The sequence below is a fragment of the Cryptotermes secundus genome, unplaced genomic scaffold (genome assembly GCF_002891405.2).
Source record: "Cryptotermes secundus unplaced genomic scaffold, Csec_1.0 scaffold967, whole genome shotgun sequence".
Lineage (NCBI taxonomy): Eukaryota > Metazoa > Arthropoda > Insecta > Blattodea > Kalotermitidae > Cryptotermes > Cryptotermes secundus.
Genome location: NW_019731236.1, coordinates 1,173,109 through 1,188,442, shown reverse-complemented (window position 1 = coordinate 1,188,442; position 15,334 = coordinate 1,173,109). Strand labels below are relative to the sequence as shown.

The 15,334-nt window shown below is 42.1% G+C and overlaps 1 protein-coding gene across 3 annotated transcripts in view; it reads left to right on the top strand.

Moving 5' to 3' along the window:
- The window catches only part of LOC111866636, a 350,737-nt gene that overhangs the window by 302,361 nt on the left and 33,042 nt on the right, over positions 1-15,334 (top strand). The window lies entirely within an intron of this gene.

Sequence of the window (15,334 nt, the reverse complement as noted above, 5' to 3'; positions counted from 1 at the left end):
CGATTTCTCTCTTGGTGTATTAGCTATTATTATTGTTTTAAGTGATATATTTTATTATGCAATTATAGGGTTTTATCTGAATTATTATAATGCTTTGGATTGTTTAACGATGCGATTTAATTTATATTGATTTATCGTCGAATGAACTAGGAATATATTCAAGGGTAGCGAATAGATAGTTAAAAGGACATCTACTTCGAAAGTCGCTCGGAGATATCGATAACTGCCGTGAGATACTTGTCAGGTTAGTCGGTAGCCCAGGTGACATAGGGGAGAATATAAACCTGGAGCGCTACTGTCAGAATAAACGCCTGGATATTCCCCAGACTTAATAAATAACGGACTAACTCACATAAATCTTCACAACATTATGCAGCAATTATATCGTAATCTTCTAATAACGAAAACCTCAGAATTCATAACGCATTGGAAGAATTTAAAAACTCACTATTCAACATACATAGACAACTAATTGATATATATGTTCCAGATTGAACACAAATATTTTACATATCAGTTCTCTGCATCTTTGAAAGTCTAATTGGTCCTAATATTAATTTAGTGAAGGTACAATATATTATTGCAGATCAGATATAATTGTTAGAACCTAAACATACTGTATAGCCGGTCACGGTAGCCGAGCGGTCTAAGGCATGCACTTTCTTCGCTCGCTCGGAAGCCGGGATCGTGGGTTCGAATCCCACTCAGGGCATGGATGTTTGTGTGCGTTTTTCTGTGTTTGTGTACAGGTAGAGGCCTTGCGACGAGCTGATCACTCGCCCAAGGAGTCCTACCGAATGTGTAAGATCTAGAAAAACCGAAGTGAACGGAGAAGTTCATGGAGGTAGGCCTAGGCCCACTGGGGCTGTAGTGCCAAGGAAAAAAAAAAACATGCTGTAGAGCCAGAGATTATTTTATTTCGTTAAATTTATACGATATTGAAATGATTTTCTTAAAAACAGTCAAAACGAGAAAGGATTATGCTTGAAAAAAAATACAGAACCAAGTATATTAAACAACTCCTGTTTTCAATATTTGGTGAATTTAATTACAAACTGTTTATGATTGCGTGAACTTTACCGAGCAGGCCAGTGAAGAGGCAAATCTTTAGACTTGTATTCGGAATGTGATCGGTCATATCTTGGCCGAAGTTCTTCACGTTTTTCTCAGGCGTTCCATACGTATGCAGGAATATTCTCTCGCGTAGGCTACTATCCCTTCCTTCCAAATCCCTTAAAATATATTGTTGACCAGTCCTACTCGATGCAAACATAACTACATAATCTACATGAGATAGGCCGCGCAATAGCTCAAGCGGTTAGTCGCTGGCTTTCCACTGCGGCGGCCCGGGTTCGATCCCGGGTCTGCTCAAGTGGGTTTTGTGATGGACAAAGCGGCGCTGGGGCAGGTTTTCTCCGAGCACTTCGGTTTCCACTGTCAATCTTCATTCCACCAATTGCTCCACAATCACCCTCACCCATCATCTGGGGCTGGTACAATAGTCCAGAAGTGACCGCAGTACAAGGGTCTTAGTCCCACCCCACTAGCAACAAGAAAAAAAAAACATGAGATAGGGTAAAGTAGGGCCTGTCGGACAGTCGAGTCTTTAGGACAGTTCTAAATTTTATGCGTTGCCACGTCACAAGAGCTCATCAGTTTTCGTTTTTCTTTTGTTTTGGGGAATGTGTCACACATGCTTTTCTTTAAATTCGCTTAGTGGGGGGTGGAGTCGAACTGGGTCCACTCGGTACGGCGGCCACTGATTGGCCTATTGTAGCCTGCCCCGGTGATTATGATCATTTTGATGATGAAGAATATGGTAGAAGGAAGATTGGCAAGGGAAACCGAAGAAACTCTGAGAAAACTCTCCCTAGCGCCACTTTGTCCACCACAAATCCCACTTGACCAAACCAGGGATCGGTGAGACGCTAGCGACTAACCGCTTGAGCTATGGCGCGGCCACGTCACACATGCTACTTGTGCGGTAGATATCTACTGGATAAAACAGGTGAGGGTTAAAGAAAGTCGTGTGTTGCTGAAAATATTGTTATAAAATTTTGAGCTAATAGTAATTTTAATCCCATCAATGGCATGACATCTGTAATGCCCTCGCGGCGCAGGGGGGGGAATGGAGGTATCCCACCCACTGCCGCCACTGAATGCCGTGGTGTAGGGGGGCGTGGAGTCAGCCCGCCTCTGTCACCACTGTAACTCCGCATGTAGGGGCCGTGGAGGTATCCTTCCTTGCCTCCACCGTCACTTGCCCTGTAAGGAGTTATCACAATCATCCTAGCTCGCCCTTAGCTAGGATTCTCCTGTTCGGGGTTTCCTTCTCGTCATACAAGCTGCCACCATCTATTTTCTGTTCTTTCAATTGTGGGGACTACTCCCTGGCATATAGTCTTAGCTCCTTGACCACTCCTCCCTTAGTTTACAGGTAGCGTCTAAATACTTTATTAATACACTTTATCATTATATCTTCAAAAGGGCGTTGCTGTCGAGGCTACCGTACTCTGCCTGTGTGGCAGGAGCCTATCCCTGTCTATTCTTATCTCCGTCTTCGGCTGCCACTGCTCCTGTGTCAGTTCGGCCCTCGCTCGGTCAGGATTATCGGGATTGGATGTGGGCAATGGATTCTAGATACGTATTACACTCCCGGTACCTCCTATCCTATCTATTCTAGCTGTCTATTTACATTATTATATATACATGATTTACATTATTTACATTATTACAAAGACTGCCCTTCAGTCTTGACTACATAGAGTCTTTACTACACATCTGCGTCTTCAGTTCCCCCTTTCAGGGGTGGAGGCCTTGAGCCTCTCTCTCTCTCTCTGACTCATATAAAGGGCCATGCAAGCCCTCCTCGTGTAACATATATATTTTTCCTGTACATTTCTGATTACACATGATATATGATTACCTATCTATCGTACGGTCTCTTCTCCATAAACTACCCTTAGTTATGTTTATATCTCAATTCCCATATACTATCTTACTACAACACACTAACCCTAACCTTGATATATACACTATGAATCACTGATGGCCTGCCAAATGTCCTAGGCCTTTACATTAATCTATTATCCTACCCTCGGGGCTCACTGGGTACACTGGAAATTGCACATTCAACAGCTCAACACACTGTATCACCAATACAATGGAACAACGATATTATCACTCGGCATGGCTAATATGCGTAAACAAACCCACCTGTAGTACAAGATGCCGGCTGACGTCCAGCGCTCGTCAGACCCATGTTGAAGAGCGCCTTCGGCTGACAACTGAATATTCTGTGATAGAACGTCTTCCCAAAGTCCCCCGAAATTCCCTAATTTATGGTTTTATTTCGCTGATTCAGCCTTGACGAAAGAGGGTGGGTGACTCCCCCCTCAGTGTCCTCAATCCTCCTAATAACCTCCTCATTGGCTCTCATGGGTGGTTGGGGGCGGACCCCCTTGCGTCTCCTCGCTGTGTAAGCCGTCTATCACGAGTACCCTAGTGCCTGAGTGAGGCAAGTGTCTTGCCTTGTGAATACACAGAGACTTGCTGAGTCTTCACATTCTTAACCTACTTGCCAGTCCCGGTGTTTACAATTTACGGCAATAACTGCGAAACTCATTTCGCAAGTCTCTAGCTTTTTTGGGTAATACCATCCTCTTTCTAATCTCAAATTTGGGGCATCACAACATCACAAAGCGATTCTCTGTTGTATCCTAACCAAGTGCGGATTTGGGGTGCAGAGTGGTAACCAATGTTGCCATCTACAGCGCAGTAAATTTGGCACGAATAAATATCTGCTAACCGGTTCTTGCTGGACATCTATAATTTCAGGAACTACTGAACACCTTTATGGGCCTGTCCAGCACAACCAAACTTAAGTTTTTTCCACATGTAGAGTTACCTGCTTTGGGGTGTGACTATAGACCGGTTATGGGTTGGATGTTGGATTTATTGACCATTTGTGCTGACCACTCAGAACTGCACTTTACAGATCACCGACTCACACGAACTAGGATTCTCAGTCTGTTACAGTCTCCACTAGCCGTTTCCTGGCAACGCATTTTAACACAAACTATAAAGTTCTCAATTCTACAATTGAAGAAATTCTTCAGGAAGATGGAAGAGGAGACACAAACAGCATCATATTGGGAGACTGGAACAGCATTGTTGGAGATGAACCATATCAGAATATTGTTGGATCACATGGACTAGGAAGACGGAATCACAGAGGTCAAATGCTTATTGACTTTTGTGAACGAAATGGATTGATTGTTACCAACACTTGGTTCAAGAAGCCAAAGAGAAGAATTTACACATGGAAGGCACCTGGGGATTGGAAGAGGCATCAGCTGGACTACATCCTTGTGAAACATCGATTCAGAAACAGTGTGAAGGATGTGAAGACGCTTCCTGGGGCAGACATTGACTCTGACCACAACTTGCTGGTTGCCAAGTTCCGAACCAGGTTGAAGAAAATTATAGGATTTCGAAAGCGCAGACCCAGATGGGATTTGGAGAAGTTATATGCTCAAAGACAAAGCGTGCAAGAGACTCTAGAAGAGAAACTCGGTGCAATTGAAGGTGAAAGCGGAAATGCTGAAGCGCAGTGGAACGATATAAAAGAATGCATGTTAGATACTATCAGTGATTTGGTAGGTAAAGTTGAGAAGATAGCAAGAAAACCATGGGTTACACAGGAGATGATGAGTAAAATGGAGGAGCGAAGGAAATGGAAGAATGTCAACAATGAAGAAGGCAGGAGGAAATACAGGAGACTGAGGAATGAATTGAAAAGAGCCACGGACAGGGCCAAAAAGGAATATCTTGAGAAGATATGTAATGAGATTATGGAATTTCAAAGAACAGGCCGTTATGATTTGATGTACATGAAGACAAAAGAACTAGGATGGAAAGAGAATCATGGGATTCAAAATGTTGGCATCGAAGACTCCCAGGGGAATAGAATAGTAGATCAGAGGCAAGTGCTGAAAATTTGGGAAAATTATATTTCAGAACTATATGATCGACCTAATCGGCCAGAAACCTTAGAAGTTGAACCGGAAGAAGAAGTAGATACAGACGAGAAAGGACCATATATTTTACAAAGTGAGGTGGAAAAAGCTATCAAGGAAATGAGGAAGGGAAAGGCTACAGGAGATGATGATGTACCTGGAGATGTGCTCAAGTTACTGGGAGAAGGTGGTTTGAAAACACTGACAAAACTAATGAACACCATATATGAAAGTGGAGAGTGGCCCAAGGACTTTACAGAAGTTACAATGATTGCCTTAAAGAAAAAGACAAAAGCTACAAAATGCAGCGACCATCGCACAATAAGTCTTATTGCACATACAGCAAAGATAATAGCAAAGATACTTAAAAGAAGAATTGAAAGGAAAATAGAGGATGTACTTGGAGAAGATCAGTTTGGATTTAGAAGAGGAAAAGGAACCAGGGATGCAATTGGGATGATGAGAATTATAGCGGAACGAACTTTGGAGATAGATGAAGAACTGTGTGTTTGCTTCATAGACTGGCAGAAGGCATTTGACCGGGTAAACTGGACCAAATTAATGCAGATCCTGAAAGAAACAGGTATCGATTGGCATGAAAGAAGATTGATTAGCAAATTGTACATGGATCAGAAAGTTAGAGTACGACTGGACAGGGGGGAGACAGGAAGTGTGCAGATTGGAAGAGGAGTTCGACAAGGATGCTGTTTATCACCAATTCTGTTCAACTTGTACAGCGAATGCCTTACCAAGGAAGCTCTGGATGGGCTCGGTGACTTCAAAGTAGGAGGGCAAATTATTCAAACTGTGAAATATGCAGATGACCTTGTGTTAATGGCTAAGGAAGAAACTGTGCTACAGGGCATGATTGATAGACTAATTGAAATTGGAAGGTGCTATGGCATGGAAATGAATGTGGAGAAAACAAAAGTAATGAAAATTTCGAGACAACCAACCCCAGTCACAATAAAGATAGACCAAAAACAAGTGGAGAATGTGAAATGTTTTAAATATTTGGGTAGCTTGTTAACAGATGATGGAAGGTGTACTTGTGAAATTAAATCCAGGATTGCCATGGCAAAAGCTGCATTTAGCAAGAAGAAGAATCTTTTTACCAGCAAATTGGACTTAAATTTGAGGAAGAAACTAGTGAAATGCTACATTTGGAGCATAGCTCTGTATGGGGCTGAAACATGGACACTTAGGGCAGTAGATCAGAAACATCTGGAAAGTTTCGAAATGTGGTGTTGGAGAAGAATGGAGAAGATCAGTTGGACCGATTATGTGAGAAATGAAGAAGTGTTAATTAGAGTCAGTGAGCAGAGGAATATCCTACATGAAATAAGAAAACGGAAGGCTAATTGGATTGGTCATGTTTTACGCAGAAACTGCCTTCTAAAAGAAGCTATCGAAGGAAAGATAGATGGGCGGATAGAAGTGACAAGAAGACGAGGAAGAAGACGTAAGAAGATGCTGGATGACCTTGGGGACAGAAGAGGATACTGTCATTTGAAGGAGAAAGCTCTAGATCGCATTAAGTGGAGGAATTGTTTTGAAAGAGACTGTGGACCTGTCGTCTTGACAGATTACTGATGATGATGATGATAAAGTTCTCACTGAATTACACACTCCAAGTATTACATATGAGGCTTCTTTTCATAATCGGACTCGGGAACCTAACTCTTTTCTTCACAGTCTCCGCACAGAACTCTTTTCAACTAGTAACATTCAATTAACTGGGTCCCAGACCGGCCGCCATTTCACACCAACTGTCTAATCTTCTCTTCACAGGTTGACTTTCAACTGAAAAGTGACAACTCACAACTGAACTCTCACTCACCAAGCAGCTACTTCACGTCACTTCACTCAACTGAACTTCTGACAACTGACTGAAAATCGGCTGATGTCCTCGTTTCATAACGTCATGGCGAACCCAACAGAAAACACCGGTTCCAACAACTCTTCTATTGCCAAGGGGCGTTTCCTAGCGATATACTGGATATCGTTTCCGCCTGAGCGTGTTTACCGAGTCATTATCAAACAACGCATTTTTATCCCCGAGATCGTTGCCTAGCAACGGTACTCGTTATTTTATCTTGACAGACATGCTTGAACTATATGAGATTATAGATTCTCAGCTTGTTAAAATTGGTGTACATTCTTTCTTTCCTGAGACATGTGGTGTTCGAGTTAATTAATTTAGATTTTGAACTTAGAGCACGCGTCTAATTTCCATCGCAATTATTGCCACAATATCTGTTTTCCCTAAGGACTTTCCATGGAGGTTACTGCTTTATTGTTTCGGATTTCAATATCTAGAATAAGGAGACGTGCTAGACGATTGTGGTCTGATGTATCAGTGCCATCTGGCGGAATGAAACTTGCTACTGCGGGGAGCGAATTTGCTGTTCCACGAAATCATTTACACAGAAAGGCAGCAGATTACAGGGATGACGACAGGGGCCTATTGGCGTGTAAGAGAAATTCTGGTTTTGGACTTGAAACTGAGAAGTTCACGGAACACATCCTAAAATTACAAATCAAGAATTAACAAATATCCTTTTCTGGAGTCTGCAACGAATTCATCCAGAGTGTCCAGTAGACAAGCAGAACCGACTGCCAGCATTTCTGCAACACCTGACTGCGGGAATGATCCGTCAATAAGTACCAGAACTACGAATGGACGTACAGAAATTAGCGAGAATATGAGAGTGGGAACTGCGAGAAATAAACACACCTGACGGGAAGATTAAGATTCATGGCACTCATTTCAGTTAGAGGCTGAATAGACACCAGGACCATAGTGCGGCTGGAAGGATTAGCTCAATTGAAAAATTCAACGAACTCATCGGGAATCGAGCCCCCGTCCTTCCGACTCGTAGCATCGTGCCTCGACCAACTGCGCTACCGCGTGCCCCTCTCATACATGTTACATGCTTCATATTCTTATTTATAGAATTTGCCAGTTATTGCAGTAATCACTGCTCCCAGAAGAGAAGAACTTGTCTGTAAATACAGCAGACAAGACATCCAATAGAATTCACTTCATCGAGAATACTGACTTAGACGGTATAGGCTCTGCGTGGTTTCAGTAGTCCCTCCGGTGCAGTCCTTAGGCGAAAACTTAAATGAGGCCACGAGCTCTTCCTTCCACATTATTTTAAACTTTTCCTACGTTTAATTCCTTCAAAACTCACCGACATCTGTCGTCGAGGTCACGAATGGTGGAGCAATAAATGAATTCCCCATACGTCTTTATTGCCTGGTTCTAAATAAAGCACAAAGGCAATTTTGCCTTTTTAATTCCTACAATTCGACACCACGTAGTCTGAGCTACCGACAGAGTGGCTTAATTAACCATAAATAAGGGAATAAAGTGGATTAATTTCCTTCCTTTCCTTGATTAATTTAGACACGGAATGTAATATAACTTGCAACAACAGAATTTCCTTCAGACTGTACGAACAATGGCGTAGATTGTTATCGGGTTAACATTATCGTTGGTAATAAATCATTCGTTTCATTTAACTATATATCCGCAGTACAGCCATTGATAAAATGCTGAGTACGTCGATTGATTGTTCTCCAAACGAAATTTCGAAATAAATTGCCTGTGTGTGATCATTATCCCGCCCGAACCGCCAGCAAACATTAACTGTATCCTACTGCCACTATCCCCTCGGCCTAATTATAACCGTTTTTGGAGAAACTGCGCGACCTATGCAAGTATCATATTAATTTATTCGCAGTAGGGGAGGAATTATCTTTGTGTATGTATCCATTGGACATTTGCTAGTGTTTCGACGGTTATCGTAAAATTTTAATACGATAAATTCGTACGTAATGCATCACGATTGCTGCTTCGTGCGACGGGTATGGGCCCGTCGTGCAGCCTCAGTGAATGTACGTAAATCAGTGGATATGTGAAGGCTGGTTTCATTCTGTCTTGTTCATTGATGCGAAACGCTTCCATGACCCGCTGCAGTCCGCGTTAGCGTCACTGATATGCGCCTCGTCGCTTATTACCACTGTCACCTCAAAATCGCATGTCAAACTGCCAAGTGAGCTTGTCCCTACTGCGCGCCGCTCAGGAAGCAGCGTTGGCATGAACCCTCTATGTATTTATAAAATAATCCATTCCAAACCGCGTGGAGTATGTTTCTGAAAACCATTAAGGTTGGTAAAATCGATGCTTTTTGTGATACTTTGGGAGGGATGTAGGTGAACCCCTGCATTCAACACTCTTCGAAGCCTGAGTTGTCTATTTCTCAGTAAGATTTGAGGCTTTCACGGCGGTGACTATGAAGAAAGCAGTCTTCTGGGATTTGGCACCGTGTATATGTGGTGTTAACCGACGTTTCGGAGGAACGTATCGCCTCCATCTTCAGGGTAGAAGAAAAAATATAAGAAATCTGCAACCGGTTTTGCCGGTTCCACGGTCTCTTCGCTTGTAGATTTCTTATATTTTTTCTTCTACCCTGAAGATGGAGGCGATACGTTCCTCCGAAACGTCGGTTAACACCACATATACACGGTGCCAAATCCCAGAAGTCTGTCCATTTCTTCATTAGAAAGAATTTTAAACATGAACGTCATAATGTGTTAGTAACGATACGTGTTCACGTGTAGCTCCACATGTTCCTAAACTCGTCACTAGATGGAGTTGAGACGTCAGTTTTACACCTCTGTTTCTTTAACCTCAGCAAAACATCCACTGATACTGCATGGGAGGCTGGGTAGTGCCCAGTACCCTTATGGAGGCTACCCCCCGCTAGAAGTCTAACCCAAATTTCTCGGTTTTCGAGGCACTATCATAGTCGCTATGCAGACTGATATATCCCTGCTCCTAAAAGATTCATGTGTTCACAAATTAATCCTAAATTGAAATGATCCGGAAGACCTAATCCGAAAATGTTGAAGGAGTAACTTTACATTTAAATTGTTTTAATTACTGAAGGAAGGAGTTCTCAAATTTATATCTATTATTGTTAAGGCATAGATTGACGAGAGTTTCAGTTCATGACGATAGCAACGACATTGATGCTGCTGGGTACACTGGTTCCCCTCCATCTCCGCCGATATTTCTGTATATACACAAATTTAAAACTTCGAGGATATGAAACGAAATACCGCGGTTGGTAAAACTGAATATAATTGGAATACAGAGAAACTGGAAATTGCGGTTGGCGAAGAATTAATTTACTTCATCCTACTCTGGCTTTCGTTTTGCGTTATAAATACCTCGAAATGGAGAAAAGAATACCACAAATTCGTGGTTACTTGGCTTGTCGTTTAACGACGCTATATATAGCGTCAATCATAGGATGATCAACGAATATAAGCAGTAGAAACCGAAGCATTCGAAAAGAAACACCCCAACATCGTTTTCACAACAAAACCCGCTTACCCTGATATGGAATCGAACCCGGAAGGCCGCGGTGAGAAGCCGGCAACTAACCTCCTGAACTATGGCACGGCCAAGCGAATTTATAATTTTACGTCCTGTTTATATGCGTATGAACCCTAAAACAAGAGCATGGATTGAGGTATATTAAGAATAAGAGGCGTAGGAGGAAAAGAGAAGCGGGGAAACTAAAGATGGAGTACGTTATACAAGAGCTTCTTAGTGTACACTGAAATGCCGGCATTATGAAGGTCAAATGAAGGGGATTGGATAGGGTACACATGTAGTACGCAATTCTAGCAGAAAAACCTGAAATGAAATGACCACTTGGGGTCCCAGAAATAGATCTGAGGATATTAAGATATGTGTTAAAAAATTAAGACACGAGTATATGGAGTGCTTTCAACACAAACAGAAGATTTTCAAAAGCGAGACTTTTTGGGACGTTCTTGACCACATGATCGAACCTGTGTTTTATATGTAACTATTCATATAGAGCTAGTGAAAGATTCTAGATAAGTAGAATATTTTTGGAAAATAACATGTCGAATAACACGACAAATTTACAATCGATAGATCAATAAGCTTATATTTGTCTCGTTGGTACCGTTTATTCCAGCTTCAATATGTTAAACAAAAAACCAAAATCCGTCGTAAGAAATGCACTTAGAAGTAACAGCAATAATTTTTCTCTTCTCATTTCGACCGCATATGGTTTGTTCTTGCACAGTTTGCGTAGGCTTATGAAAAGTATCGAACTGCATGGCTCCATTTGCCTATACAACGTGAAATACTTTCCCAACATGGAAATGAGTTACATTTTCTTGAATATAACGCCGTGTAGTTTAGCAAAATTCAACCGACATTGATTTCATGTCTGTTTTACAATAGAACCTCCCCATTCAAACAAAACAGACATAATCCAATGTACGAGATGTCATCAGTACGGCCATACAGAAACATACTGCAATAAGCCATAGGTATGCGTCAAATGCAGCGGCCTACACAACAGGACAGACTGCAAGAAGACAAGAGAAACACCAGCCAGATGCGCACTATGCGGAGGGAATGACCCCACAAACTACAGAGGATATGAATACTTTCGTAAGTAACCAAATGTACCAGCAGAAGCTTTTCCCAAAGACCCTCTACTCCAGCAATCTACACAAATGAATCCTACACGAGAAATTTACAACCTCTAGAAATAACCCAACCCAGAAGCTACGCAGAAATCAGAAAGCGAAATTTAACCCAAACAGAAGAAACAACCAACATACTAGCAAAATTCCTAGACGAATTCAAAAATTTAATTCAACAATTATTACAACAAAATACTATGGTACTAAACATGCTAAGAACACTCGTCAAAAAGCGAAATAAATGGCCAAATTCTTAAGAATATTCCAATGGAACGCCAATCATCAAGAAGATATAAAAATATTTCTAAATATAAACTCAGTCGACATCCCGCTAATCACCGAAACCCACTTCACCAGCAGAAGCTACTTCAATATCCCCAAATACAAGCTTTACCATACAAACCACCCTGAAGACAGCCCACGGAGGCACTGCAATCCTAATCAAAGAAAATATCGAACATAATGAACTACCAAAATATGAAGAACATTTACGCAACAGAAGTCATCCGAGAAAACAGCACCAAGTACATCAACAAACTAGAAAATCACTCCAATCCACTTCTTCAACCACTACTTCAACCTCATAAAAATCGAAGACTCAAAAGAAGTTGGCCATCAGATCTAACGAGCTGAGGAAAACATCACTGGATGTTTATCCCGCACAACCCATGAACAGTGTACAATAAATAGTTATTAAATTGTACACCAATCAGCACATTAACTTATAGAGTGTACAATCTGATTGTCAATAAATGAGAGGATTAAAGAAAGTCTGTTTTATGTTGGTTTTTGCTTCGCTTACTTTACGACCTTGAAAATGGAGGTCACATTCTCCATGGAAACGTTGGTTGACTTTCACTGCTGTATACCAGAAGACAGAAACTTTCACAACTACTGCCTTGAAAACGTGGATGTGATGCTCTGTTAAAGGCACGAGGCGAACAGTTGCGGAATTTAGCATGCTTACATTAGACCCAAGATGTATAGTAAGAGAAGGGATTTGGGGACAGGACTTTGTTGTATGTTCTCTACAGAGAAAAAGATTCCAGACTAAGGAGAAAAGTAGATTGCGTATGAAGGGATATTCAAGAGATCGTCCGACCAGGCTTACTGATATAGGAGCACGTAAGAAGGAACAGGTGGTGGACATAATCCTTGAAGTAGAAGAAGGTGTGGTTCTAAAGCCCCGGATTCAGCACCACAAATACACAGTAGGTCCTACTTCAAAAGGAAGACGGCGCCTGCAGAAGAAACGATCGAGAAGCGATCTGCGCTGGCTGAAGGAAAGGAAAATGTGTTTACATGGTCAGTGCAAGAAAAATAACTACTGTATACGAAGTTCTGAGGTGTCTTCCTGTGTAGTTGATACCATATTGATGACAACAGTTCAGGGGGTTATGTTGAGGCGATATATTATAATGTTGAGAATATTGATCAAGGTTATGTTATATTGGAAGCGCATAAATATGTGGGGAGCTGACGCTAGTCGCATGCCCTAGGGCACAATACCACATTGATTTCTCTGCATATTAACTGAAAGGAATGCGATTTCTCGGAAACCCATGTACAAAGCAAAAGGATCATCTCTTTGTAGTTTCAGAATGTGTGAAACTGGTGGCTCGTATATTGGAAAAAGGAAAAATGTATTTATTCCTCCTTGCAATGCTTGTGCGTTAGAAGGTCAGACATAAGTGTGATATGTCATTATATGCACTTAACTAATGTGGGATCTAGGAGCAATAGCACATCAGTGTGGATCAGAGCTTTCCATATCTGGCACGATGAAAGAGTACAGTAACGGCTATAAGTTGTGTTGTTGTATGATAAGTAAGCATGTCTACACGGGTTGTAACTTACGGACATTTCTGGGTCTCTACGTGTCCTTCCTGTGAGAGTGGAAAGGACAGACATCTTATGCATTCTCCTCTGAGGAGCACAGAGGTTGGGCAGAGAAGGAAGGAGTCTGCCCACTTTGCAGTTGATGTTTGTGGAGATTGTTTTGCTTATGTACATAGGAATATAATCCTTCTCCTTCTTTTCTTACCATCTTTCTCTCCATCCTTTACTTCCTTCTTCATCTTCTTCCTTTTTATCCTTCTTTCTGTCTGTTATTTCTTTCCTTCAGTTGTTTCTTACCTCACTTCAGTTGTTCCTTTCCTATTCTTCCTTTTCCTTCTCAGGTTGTTTCTTTTTTCTTTCTTCCTTCCTTTTCTTTATCGAGTTGTTTCTTTCCTTAAGTCCTTCCTCCTGTGTTTCCTTCTTTTCTATTTCCTTTCTCATATTGTTACTTTCATTCTTCCTTTCTTTCCTTCCTTCTCTTATTCCATTCCTACTTCTTTCTTTAGTTTCTTTCTTTCTTCCTCTTTTCCTTTCTTCCTTCAATTTTCTTTTCTTTCTTCCTCTCTTTCCTGCCTTTACTTGTTCCCTTTCTTCCTTCTTTCCTCTCTTTCTTACCGTCCTCCTCGTTTGTAACCTCAAGCCACACCGGTTGCTGTTACTCTTTACCTTCCTTCCTTTCACTTGTTGCTCTCACCACTGCCGTCGTTGGTCGTGGAGCTTGCAGCTAGGTCGGCTTTAGCTGGCTCCACCGCTTCTCCAACTCCACCACTTCTCTTCACTATGGAAAGGGTATCCGGTCCGGGACTTGGACTGGATGGTTATGGGCGCCAGCAACTGTGGGTACAGCTGCAAAGTGAAGGGAAAAGGTGGACGGGGTGGGAGCTGATGATGATCGGGCTAGCAGTGGTTGGCGTGAGACTCTGGCTCAGGTCGTTTAGGGCCTTACTCCACGAGGAGGAAAGAACACACGGGACATACAAACACTTGGCACCACTTAACTTTATTGACTTTTTTTAATCTGCGCGCCTCTGAGATACATTTCAGTGCGTTACTCTACTGTAATTCCACCCGTTGCTCGAACACTAATTTTACTTAACATACGAGTGAGACAGACAGACGCGTCCGGTCAGTTTAACCGTTCTTACGAGCCTCTCCACAGGAACTGACTCTCCGTTTTTGAATATTCAGAGGTCCTGCCAAAATTTGAAGAAGGCCTCATTGTCATCTTCCAAATCTCCGGGTTGGCTGAATTTTAGAAGGGGGAGGGGTTCGATAGATTTCTCATTCCTCCACTGGTCAGCTGTTTCGCGGCGAGAGTTGGGGTTCACACGCTCTCACCGTCTTTCTGACCCGGGGTGGATTGAGAGGGTTCAATCTAACGGTCTCCTAAGAGTAGGTCCGTGATGAATCAGGTGTTGTAAATTGGCCCCTTTCCTCTACTAATAAAACAATTCGCCGCTCCTTTCTAAAGGCAGGTTTTAGCCTTTGGGGAGTTATGACCGTTAGAGGGCCACCTCTCTCTAGTGACAAAAGTTCTTTTCAATGTCTTTTGGACATATTTATCTTATTAGTACATATGGCGCTTTCTAAAAGTAAGGAGAGTGTCGGGCTGGTTTGGGTTTAGTCTGGGGATTGCGACCCGTCATAAACTTTACCATCCCGGAACTGCGAGAGGGTTCAGGTCCCGTTGGTTGGAGTGGGTGTGAGGTATTGCCTCTACTTTGATGTAGCGACAAGTACCGACACACGTGAACAAAACATTGTAGTCCTTTGCATTGTGCGGTTACACTCTTTCCCTCCTCCAGTTTTTTCTTTCTTTCCTTGTCATCTTTTCTTTCTTTCCTTCAGTTGTTCCAGTCCTTCCCATCTTTCCTCCCTTCAGTTGTTCCTTTCCTTTCCTTCCTTCCTTCTTTCCTTCTTTCTTTCCTTCCATC